The 10831-nt window shown below is 37.3% G+C and overlaps 1 long non-coding RNA gene across 1 annotated transcript; it reads right to left on the reverse strand.

Moving 5' to 3' along the window:
* Positions 1-10365: 10365 nt before the first annotated feature.
* On the reverse strand, positions 10366-10608 carry LOC130138855 (uncharacterized). Its single transcript, XR_008817128.1, has 2 exons — positions 10521-10608; positions 10366-10487 (listed from the first exon to the last, which is right to left on the reverse strand). It is a non-coding gene; the product is annotated as an uncharacterized LOC130138855 (long non-coding RNA).
* Between the last annotated feature and the right edge of the window lie 223 nt (positions 10609-10831).

The raw sequence follows: 10831 nt of genomic DNA on the forward strand, positions 1-10831 counted from the left end.
CATTATCATTGCTCAGGAAATCATTCATTCAATGCGCAAGAGGAGGGGAAAGAAGGGTTACATGCTAGTTAAGATAGATTTAGAGAACGCGTATGATCGACTAAATTGGGATTTCATTTGCGAGACTCTTCAGTTGGCTGGTATCCCTGAATCATTGTTGAATCTTATTATGCGGTGTGTTACAACTAGCAATATGCAACTGCTTTGGAATGGGGAACTAACTGAAGTGTTTAAGCCTACAAGGGGCCTAAGGCAAGGGGACCCACTTTCGCCTTTCTTATTTGTCCTTTGTATGGAACGACTTTCTCATTTAATCATGGAGTTGGTTGAGAAGGGAGAATGGAAGCCGTTTCGTACCCGTCCAGGAAGCCCTGTAATCTCGCACTTAATGTTTGCGGACGATCTCCTTCTTTTTGTGGAAGCCTCTCCTCAACAAATGCTGGTTATCAAACGGTGCTTGGATTCTTTCTGCGATGCTTCGGGTCAAAAAGTTAGTAATACTAAGTCCAAGCTCTTTTGTTCGAATGAATGTCCCTCGACATGAAATGACACTTATCAGCACCATGGGAGGCTTTCCTCTTACTACCAATCTTGGCAAATATTTAGGGGTACCTTTGCTTCATGAAAGAGTTACCCGTAGAACTTACCAACCTGTTGTTGACAAAGTGCATAGTAAGTTAAGCGGGTGGAAAGCTGAAAATTTATCTCTCGCTGGTAGAATCACCCTGGTTCAGTCTGTGGCTATGACTATGCCATCTTATGCGATGCAAGCAGCGAAGCTATCTGTAATTACATGTGAAGCAATAGAGAGAGTGTGTCGAAACTTTGTTTGGGGAAATGTTGAAGGTACAAAGAAGATGCACTTGCTTAGTTGGGAGAAGCTTTGCCATCCGAAAAACTGTGGAGGGCTAGGATTTCGTAATCTGAGAGATAGTAACAAAGCTTACCTTATGAAATTGGCTTGGTTCTTAGTTTCGAAACCAACATCACTATGGGTTTCATATATTCGAGATAAATACAATTGTATTGACTTGGTACCGTCTGCTATACCCTCCCGTACTACACATTCTTTATTTTGGAAAGCTCTTAGCAGTGTCTGGAGTGATGTTCTAGAGGGTATGAGATGGGTAGTTGTTAATGGGCGATCGGTTAAATTCTGGAAGGATAACTGGGTTGATGAGGTTGGCCCACTGACCCATTGGATTCTTCCGTCTGCTGCAGCTCCGAACCTAAACTGCACTATTCGTGCTCGATCCTGACCGAACCCGAATCCAATCACCCGACCCGGTCAACGTTTTGGGTCGGATTTGTTGACCCGGGTCGGATCCGACCGACCCGGATTTGTATTATATATATTTTTTATTTTTTTATTTTTTTTTAAAAAATTTTAAATTTTTTTTTCTTTTCCGTATTTAATTTTTTTAAAAAAAATTCTAAATTATGCGATATATCTGAATGTTTTAATTTATTGTTGTATTATTATGCATGTTGTTATAATTGCATAAATTGCCATGTTTAAATTAGACAAACCTATAGGGTTATGCAGTAGTATTTTGCATGTTTTTTTTTACTGTTGTGTTATTATTATGCATGTTTTTAATTAGAATATAATTGCATGATTTTTTTTTTGGTTGTTGTTCCCCTTTTTTTGGGTTAGATAAAAATACAGTACTTTTTTTTTTTTTGGTACCTTTTTTTTTTTATTTAGTTTTTTCTTCTTCCCTCATTAGAAAAAGGACAAAAAAAAAAACCAAATTCAACCAAAAATTTTTTCAAATAAAAAAAAAAAAAAAGAAAAAAAAAAGCCATTAAATTACTAATATATTAAAAAAAAAACACCCTAAATTTAATTTTTCTTTATTAGTAATAGTTTTTTTTCCCCCCCCCCTTTTTTTTTTTTTCTAACCCCCCCACCAAACCCCCTAACCCATTAATTTTAAAAAAAAAACCATATAATTAACAATTAAAAAAATAAAAATTTTATAGTGTTAGAAGAAAAAATATAAGTTAAAATACCCCGTAATACTTACCAACTAAAAAAAACCCCCTCTTTTACCCCCATTAAAAATTGAAAAAAAATAAAAACCGGAAAAAAATAAAAAATTAAAAAAAAAAAAAAAAATATATTATATGTCCATGCAGAGTAACCCAATGACTTGTGAAAACCAAACAATACTATTCTTATGGAGAGAATAGCGCCATTAGATAGATATTATAAATAGCACTTGCCCATTTCAACTTTCGCAATGTCCTTTCCAATTTCCTGAAATCCATTTGCCATCTCCCCCGTAGAACCAACTACCGGCAAAACTTTAGCAAAATTTCCGACCAAGTGTTTGTCACATGACTAATTTGCTCCTTATTTGAAGGGCAAATTTGTCTACATGTATATTGGAATAAGACTCTGAATCCAATGCCTCATCAAGCCCGATGGTCCAAATTTTGTTTTTTTGGTCAGATGATGGTCCAAATTATAAGGGCATATTTATCATGTATGTTTATTTTCAATGGTAATATACTCCCCTGCTCCCATTAAATAAATGTTCTCGAACCGAGTTAATTTGAGTTATGCTTGTTAATTGTGATACGTCATCATAAACTCATTACGTCGTACAAATGATGAGAGTTTTGGCCCTTGATGAATAAAGTGAAACGGCCAAATATAGCTTAAGAAGATATCACGGAATAGTAAAACATCAAATAATTCAATCATTTTGCAAGGTATATTATAATAATTCAACGCAGAATAATATAGGTTTTTTTTTTTTGCCATAAACTTAGCTCCGTCAAAATATTTGGCGTGATCGGTGAACCCAAACATAAGCAGAGCGATGAAGAAAATTCTCAGATGATGTTAGACTGTTAGTTTGTTCACAAGTAATGCGTGTTGGTCTCTGGGGTATACATGATGAACCCAATAGTTTCAAGCTTTTTAAGAATGAAATTGCAGTTTTCCCACCCTTTACCAACACAATTATCTCGAGAGTCTACCGGAGTACCCCTTTTTTTTTTCAATAATGAAAGTATTCTCTAATATTTCGATAAGATGCAGGATTAATTATCTTGGTCCAAGTCTAGCTGCTTCCCGGTTTGACTAAGTGAAGTCAACGTAAGATGAAGCCACAATGGCAATTATGGGTTTCCACGTTGAGTTCATTTGATAGAATTGGCGACAATGGCACAAGATTTCTACGAGTTTAAAAGTCTCGATTGTGAAACAAAGGGATAGGTTCACTAGAAGTCTTAAAATTTATCTCTAAAGTGCAATTGAATCCTAAAACTTGCAAAAAGTATAATCAAGTCCTAAAACTTGTCATATTGATTCATTCGAGTCATAAAGTTAACACCGTCCAATTTAACTAACGGAAAATACTGACGTGGCTTTTTTATTATTTTTTCTATCCTACGTGTCGATAACATTACTTTTTATCATTATTTTAATATTAATTTTATTTAAATTAAATTAAAAAAACAAGCTAAAATTTTTTTTAAAAAAAAGCGGAGGAGGACAACAGGCGAGGAGGGAGGGCTTGCCCTCCCCACTGTCGCTGCCCCACCATCGCCGGGAGGCCCCGGCAAGGGTGGGTGAATAGCAGGCGTGGGTCGCCGGACCTTGGCCAAGGGCCGGTGACCCTCGCCGACGGCAGGCGAGTGGTCGCGGCCCTCCTCCAGATCTGGTTGAGGGCCGCCACTAGGGAGGGTTGGCAGCCACTAGCGACCCTCGGCCAGGTCTCGGCCCTCACCTACCGTCGGCGAGGGTCACTGGCCCCTAGCCGGGTCCCGATGACCCCCGCCTGTCGGCCCCCCATCCTTGCCAACCCCTTCTGGGGATGGTGGGGTAACGGGGAGGGCAAGCCCTCCCTCCCCGCTTGTCTTCCTCCTCCTTTTTTTTTAAAAAAAAAAATTAGCTTATTTTTTAAATTTAATTTAAATAAAATTTGTATTAAAAATCAAATTTGGGCCAAAACGACGTCATTTTAGCCACGCCATCGCCACGTAGAAGAGAGAAAATATTAAAATAAGCCAAGTCAGCACCACGTCATCATTTTCCGTTAGTAAGTTGGACGATGTTAACTTTAGATTTCATTTGAACCAATTTGACAAGTTTTAGAACTTGATTGCACTTTTTTAGGACTCAATTGCACTTTAGTGACAAGTTTTAGGATTTCTAGTAAACATATCCCTAAAACAAATTACAAATTTGAAGATCCCCCTTAAATGTTAGTTATTGACTATGATCACTTTAATTATTATCTCTATATATGCACTCTCAATTACGGAGATAATGCTTACAAAATTACACAATATAATATGTCCATTCAGAGTAACCCATTTGCTTGTGAAAAGCAAACAATACTATGCTTATGGAGTGAATAGCGTCATTAGATAGACATTATAAATAGTGCTTGCCAGTTTCAACTTTCGCAATGTCCCTTCCAATTTCCTAGAATCGGTTTGCCATCTCACCAGTAACACCGACTACTAGCAAAACATTAGCCAGAATTCAGGCCTAGTGTTTTTCACATGTCTAATTTGCTCCTTATTTGAAGGGCAAATTTGTCTAATGGTTAAATGAAAAATATATTTGTTACATAATCAAAGAGATTGTTTTAGAAAAACGGAAAACTTGAATCAAAGTTAGAGAAAGAGAGAGGGAAGGGCGATTGGATGTCAAGTAAAGCCAATAATGCATTTCAGTCATAGATATCCCTTAGACGACTGCAATCGTTGTTCTGCCACGATAAAATGCCCGTTATGATCAAGATAACTTTTGAAGAGAAGCAAATGGATTATTACTGATTTTGAGTTTTTCACCTAGGCAAAAATATTACTGACATTGGCAACATTTGTGTCCGAAAAGGAGAGTTTTGAACCCGAGCAAACATGCCTAGAACCAATTTACGACCAAAAACTTCATAGTGCAAACTTCAAGGCTCCCGTGGATGTAAGAAACGATTAGATTGGACATTGAGGAAACAAGATATGGGTGTGATGAAAAGTCGGCCCGAGGCAATAAACTTTGACCAGCTCATTTGCTCTCGATGAAGTAACATTTAGAAGCAAGGGAAGGACATAGCTGGACGTATTTCGCAGAGAGCTTTCAACCGATTTTAATTTTGCCTCTGTCATGTATTTAGAAGTAGCGCCATTATAGAAGCTAATATAATCTTGAAGGTACCCATAAGGAAGTTCTTCGTTAAAATCCCCTCCTCTATTCGTTTCCCTTTTGAGGAAGAGTTTCAAGAAAGATTAGAAGAGAGAATTTGGGAGGAAATCATTTTTCAATGTGAATATTCAATCATGTAACGAAATTAAATAGGAAAAACTATAAAGCCAGCATTTATGGCGCTGCCGACAGCTACATCATCATCCTAGAAGATACTAGTTCCTGAATAAAATCAGAAATTACAAAATTCACGCCCTACAGTTGTCCCTTTTTTTTTTCTTTTTTAAATGAAAACCATTGAACTCGAGCTAGTGAACCCAAAAAAAAGAAGAAGAAGCAAAAGCAGCATCTTGAATTATTGATGAAAACGCGCATGGCGTACGATGCTTCCTAAGGTTATACTAATTAAGCAACTTTAATGACCTTAATGTTCAATCAAGTTAGGAACTTTCTTACACGGATTAGATGAGAATCGATTCCTATTTGTGGTTCGATGCCAAGTTGGTTCCCATAAGAAGTTGCATCAATTGGAAATACCAGATAAAAGATAAAGATCTTCACACCATGAGTCATAAGGAAGATACGTGTGGAGAACCCACAAAATATTATCTCTATATATACACCTTAAAAATAAAAATTGCTTCAAGTTACGTAAAGAGCTCCTAATGGACGACTGATGAATTAAAACATTTCTTTCGTCAATTGACTAAGATCACTTAGAACATTATCTCTATGTATACACCCTCAATTACGTTGATAGTGCTTAGTGAACTTACAAAATTTCACAACATTATATGTCCCATCATATTATTCCAGTGGCTTGTGAAAGCAAACAATACTATTCTTATGAAGAAAATGGCGCCATTAAATTAAGCACCTAGCTAAATTAGTCCTGCTGTCAACATTACAAACAGACAGACTGCAGAAGAAAGGTGTGTGAAGTAATTAAATCACTTTCAATATGAGGAAGACCATGTACAGTCTCATGTGACTGAGAAGGCCAATCTAAAGATTAGAAGATAGATTGGTGATTTGCCTCACCTTCGCACGGCTTCATTTAGGTAATATACTAGAAGTGCTCTAAAAATCACTTGTTAACATGAACCATTACATGACCATAGGGAGTTGCCCCAGTAGCCATCATCTTCACTTGGGAAGGGGGAGGTGGAAGGTTCGATTCCCCAGCTTCTCGGGGGGCTTGGGATGGGGACACATGAGTAAGGGAGCAGGGTTTCACAACTTGCGCACAGCACATAGCACACACAATGGCTTGTAACATAGTTATAGGATAGGAAAGGACCGGACCAAAAAAAAAGCGTGAACCATGACATGGCAGAAATTTATCGTGTTCACACGCCAAACTTCTTGCCTTAAGTTGAGCCTTTTAGCTAACAAATTCTACCTTCAATATTTTAACGATATCGATTAAATTTTTGTTTATTTAAATGTGATTTGGTGGAAAAAAAATTGATGAGTGTGTTACATGTTTTAAATTGAGTCTGGTCATCAAATATAATGAGACTCATGTGGCCCCATACGAGACCCACCAACTATCTAAATTCAATTTAGTATGTATACTACGCTCATTGAATACTTACTAGACGGGCTTCTTAGCCTTCATCACCAAATAAGGCAATATTTAGCTAAACATCCTAATTCTTCTTGGTGTGAACAAGGAATAGGTACTAACTCTTTTACTTGGTGAAAGAGAATGAAGGAATTTACATCGACGTTATTGATAAGGCATTTGAATATGTTCCTTATAGTACAAAAAGAGAGAACCTCATTACCACGCGAATGTGAATCAAATTAAAGATTGAACTGGCCTCCATACAACATGTTAGTGTAATTAAAACCTATATATGTGTGTATATGTGTATGCAAGGTTCCGTAGCTTTGAAACTCATACGTTTTAATCAAGTCTCAAAAGGAAGGGTTTCACAACTTCTACTTCAAGGAAAATGTGGGACTTAAGAGCAACAGTAATCGGGTTGATTGCACTTAAGGTATATTATAATAATTCAACGCAGAATAATATAGTTTTTCTTTTCCATAAACTTAGCTCCATCAAAATATTTGGTGCGATCGGTGAAATCAAACATAAGCAGAGCAATGGAGATGGAGAAAATTCTCAGATGATGTTAGACTATTAGTTTGTTCACAAGTAATGCGCGTTGGTCTCTGGGGTATACTTGACGAACCCAATAGTTTCAAGCTTTTTAAGAATGAAATTGCATTTTTCCCACCCTTTACCAACATAATTATCTCGAGAGTCCACTGGAGTACCCTTTTTTTTTTTCAATAATGAAAGTATCCTCTAATATTTCGATAAGATGAAGGATTAATTATCTTGGTCCAGGTCTAGTTGCTTCCCGGTTTGACTAAGTAAAGTCAACGAAAGATGAAGCCACAATGGCAATTATGGGCTTCCACGTTGAGTTCATTTGATAGAATCGGCGATTCTACAAGTTTAAAAGTCTCGAATGTAAAACAAATTACAAATTTGAAGATCCCCGTTAAATGTTCATCATTGACTATGATCACTTAAAATATTATCTCTCTATATATACACCCTCAATTACGGAGATAGTGCTTACAAAATTACACAAGATAATATGTCCATGCAGAGTAACAGCAAACAATACTACTCTTATGGAGAGAATAGCACCATTAGATAGACATTATAAATAGCACTTGCCAGTTTCAATTTTCGCAATATCCCTTTTAATTTCCTAAAATCCGTTTGCCATCTCACCCGTAACACCGCCTACCAGCAAAACTTTAGCTAGAATTCCGGCCTAGTGTTTTTCACATGACTTATTTGCTCCTTATTTGAAGGACAAATCTATCTAATGTTTAAATAAAAGATATTAGTTACATAATCAAAGAGATTGTTTTAGAAAAACGGAAATCTTGAATCAAAGTTAGAGAGAGAGAAGGGCGAAGAGGGAATTGGATGTCAAGTAAAGGCAATAGTGCATTTCAGTGATAAATATCCCTTAGACGACTGCAATCGTTATCCTGCCACGATATACTGGCCGTTTTAATCAAGATAGCCTTTGAAGAGAAGCAAATGCATTATTACTGACGTTAAGTTTTTTGTCGGATTTCCCATAGATACCACGATTGCAACATTTGTGTCCGAAAACGAGAATTTTGAACCCAACCAAACATATCTAGAACCAATTCAAGACTGAAAACTGCATAGTGCAGACTTCAAGGCTTACGTGGATGTAAGAAACGATTAGATTAGACATTTGAGGAAACAAGATATGGGTGTTCAAAGTGGCGTAAAGTCGGCCCAAGGCAATAAACTTTGACCAGCTCATTTGCTCTCAATGAAGTACATTTAGAAGCAAGGGAAGGACATAACTGGATGTATTTCGCAAAGAGCTTTCCACAGATATTCGAGTTTTTCGAAACTGCTCTCGAAGGCTTGTTGTGGATCACAAGTAGCACCATTACAGAAGCTAATATAATCTTGAAGGAACCCATAAGTAAGTTCTTCGTTAAAATCCCCTCCTCTATTCATTTCCCTTTTGAGGAAAAGTTTCAAGAAAGATCAGAAGCTAGAGAGAATTTGGGAGGGAATAATTTTTCAATGTGAATATTCAATTATGCAACAAAATTAAATAGGAAAAACTATAAAGCCAGCATTTGTGGCGCTGCCACAACTACATTATCATCCTAGCAGATACTAGTTCCTTAATAAAATCAGAAATTACAAAATTCACGCCCTACAGTCATCCCTTTTTTTTCTTTTCTAACGACAACCATTGAACCCTAGCTAGTGAACCAAAAAAAAAAAAAAAAGCAAGAACAGCATCTTGTATTATTGATGAAAACGCGCATGGGATAAGATGCTTCCTAAGGTTATGCGCTTTAGGCAACTTTAATGACCTTAATGTTCAATCAAGTTTGGGACTTTCTTACACGGATTAGATGCGAATCGATTCCTATTTGTGGTTCAATGCCAAGTTTGTTCCCATAAGAAGCTGCATCAATTGGAAAAACCAGATAAAAGATAAAAGATCCCCACACCCTGGGGGTTAAGGAAGATACGTGTGGATAACACACTAAATATTATTATCTCTATATATGCACCTAAAACATGAAAATTGCTTCAAGTTACGGACAGAGCTCCTAATGGACGACTGATGAATTAAAACATTTCTTTCGTCAATTGACTGAGATCACTTAGAACATTATCTCTATATATACACCCTCAATTACGGTAATTGTGCTTAGTGAATTTACAAAATTTCACAATATTATATGTCCAATCATAGTATTCCAGTGGCTTGTAGAAAGCAAACAATACTATTCTTATGAATAAAATAGCGCCACTAAATTAAGCACCTAGCTAAATTAATCGTACTGCCAACATTACAAACAGGCAGACTGTAGAAGAAAAGAGTGTGAAGTGGTCATAATTAAATCACCTTCAATATGAGGAAGACCATGTAGTAGTGCGTATTCTCTTCCTTTCCGAACACACCTAGGCTACAGTCTCATGAAGCCAAGAAGGCCAATCTAAAGATTAGAAGATAGATCGGTGATTTGCCTCGCCTTCACGCTGCTCATTTAGGTGATACACAACGAGTGCTTTAAAAACACGCTGCTCATTTAGGTGATACACTACGAGTGCTTTAAAAACCACTTGTTAACGTGAACCAATACATGAAAGAAATTTTTCGTGTTCTCACGCCAAACTTCTTGCCCTAAGTTGAGTCTCTTGGATAGTAGATTCTACTTGCATTCTTATAATAATATCAATTAGTTTTTTGTTCATTCAATGTGATTTGGTGGAAAAAAATTGATGTATTAAATTGAATCTAGCGGTCAAATATAATGACACTCATGAGATCCACCAACTGCACTGCACTCACTGAATAATTACTGGACCGGCTTCCTAGTTTTCACCACCAAATAAGGGAATATTTGGCTAAACATCCTAAATCTTCTTGGTATGAACAAGGAATAGGTACTAACTCTTTTCCTTGGTGATAGAGAAAATCAAGGAATTTCCGTTGATGTTATCGGTCAGGCATTTGAATATGTTCCTTCTAGTACAAAAAGAGAACCTCATTATCACGCGAATGTGAATCAAATTAAAGATTGAACTGACCTCTATGTGACATGTTAGTGCAATTAAAACCTGTATATATGCAAGGTTCGGTAGCTTTTAAACTCATACATTTGAATCTAGTCTCAAAAGGAAGGGTTTCGCAACTTCTCCTTCAAGAAAAATGGGTAACTCTGGTTCAGGTTCTTCAGATTCCCCGGGCATGGATTGCCGGTGCGTTTGCTCTCCACCACCCTCCAACCCCCCAATTCCCACCCCCCGACCCACCCCCACCGTCCCAATTCCCAGCACCCGACCCACCCCCACCGTCCCGTTTCCCAGCCCCCGACCCCCCAAAGGGTGAAAATAACAGCTCCGAAGGCACGGAAGGGGTGAGGACATGCTGTAGCAGTTTGGCATGGGGGTCATGAGTTAGACACATCTATATGCATGTTGGAATAAGATCGTGGATCATGCGCTTCATCAAGTCCGATGGTCCAAATTATAAGGGCATATTTGTCATTATGCTGGTTTTCTATTGTAATATACTCTCATGCTCCCATTAAATAAATGTTCTCAAACTGGGTTAATTTGAGTTC

Source organism: Syzygium oleosum, unplaced genomic scaffold (assembly GCF_021117445.2).
Source record: "Syzygium oleosum isolate NSW1041296 unplaced genomic scaffold, Sole_v2.1 Sole_v2.08, whole genome shotgun sequence".
NCBI lineage: Eukaryota > Viridiplantae > Streptophyta > Magnoliopsida > Myrtales > Myrtaceae > Syzygium > Syzygium oleosum.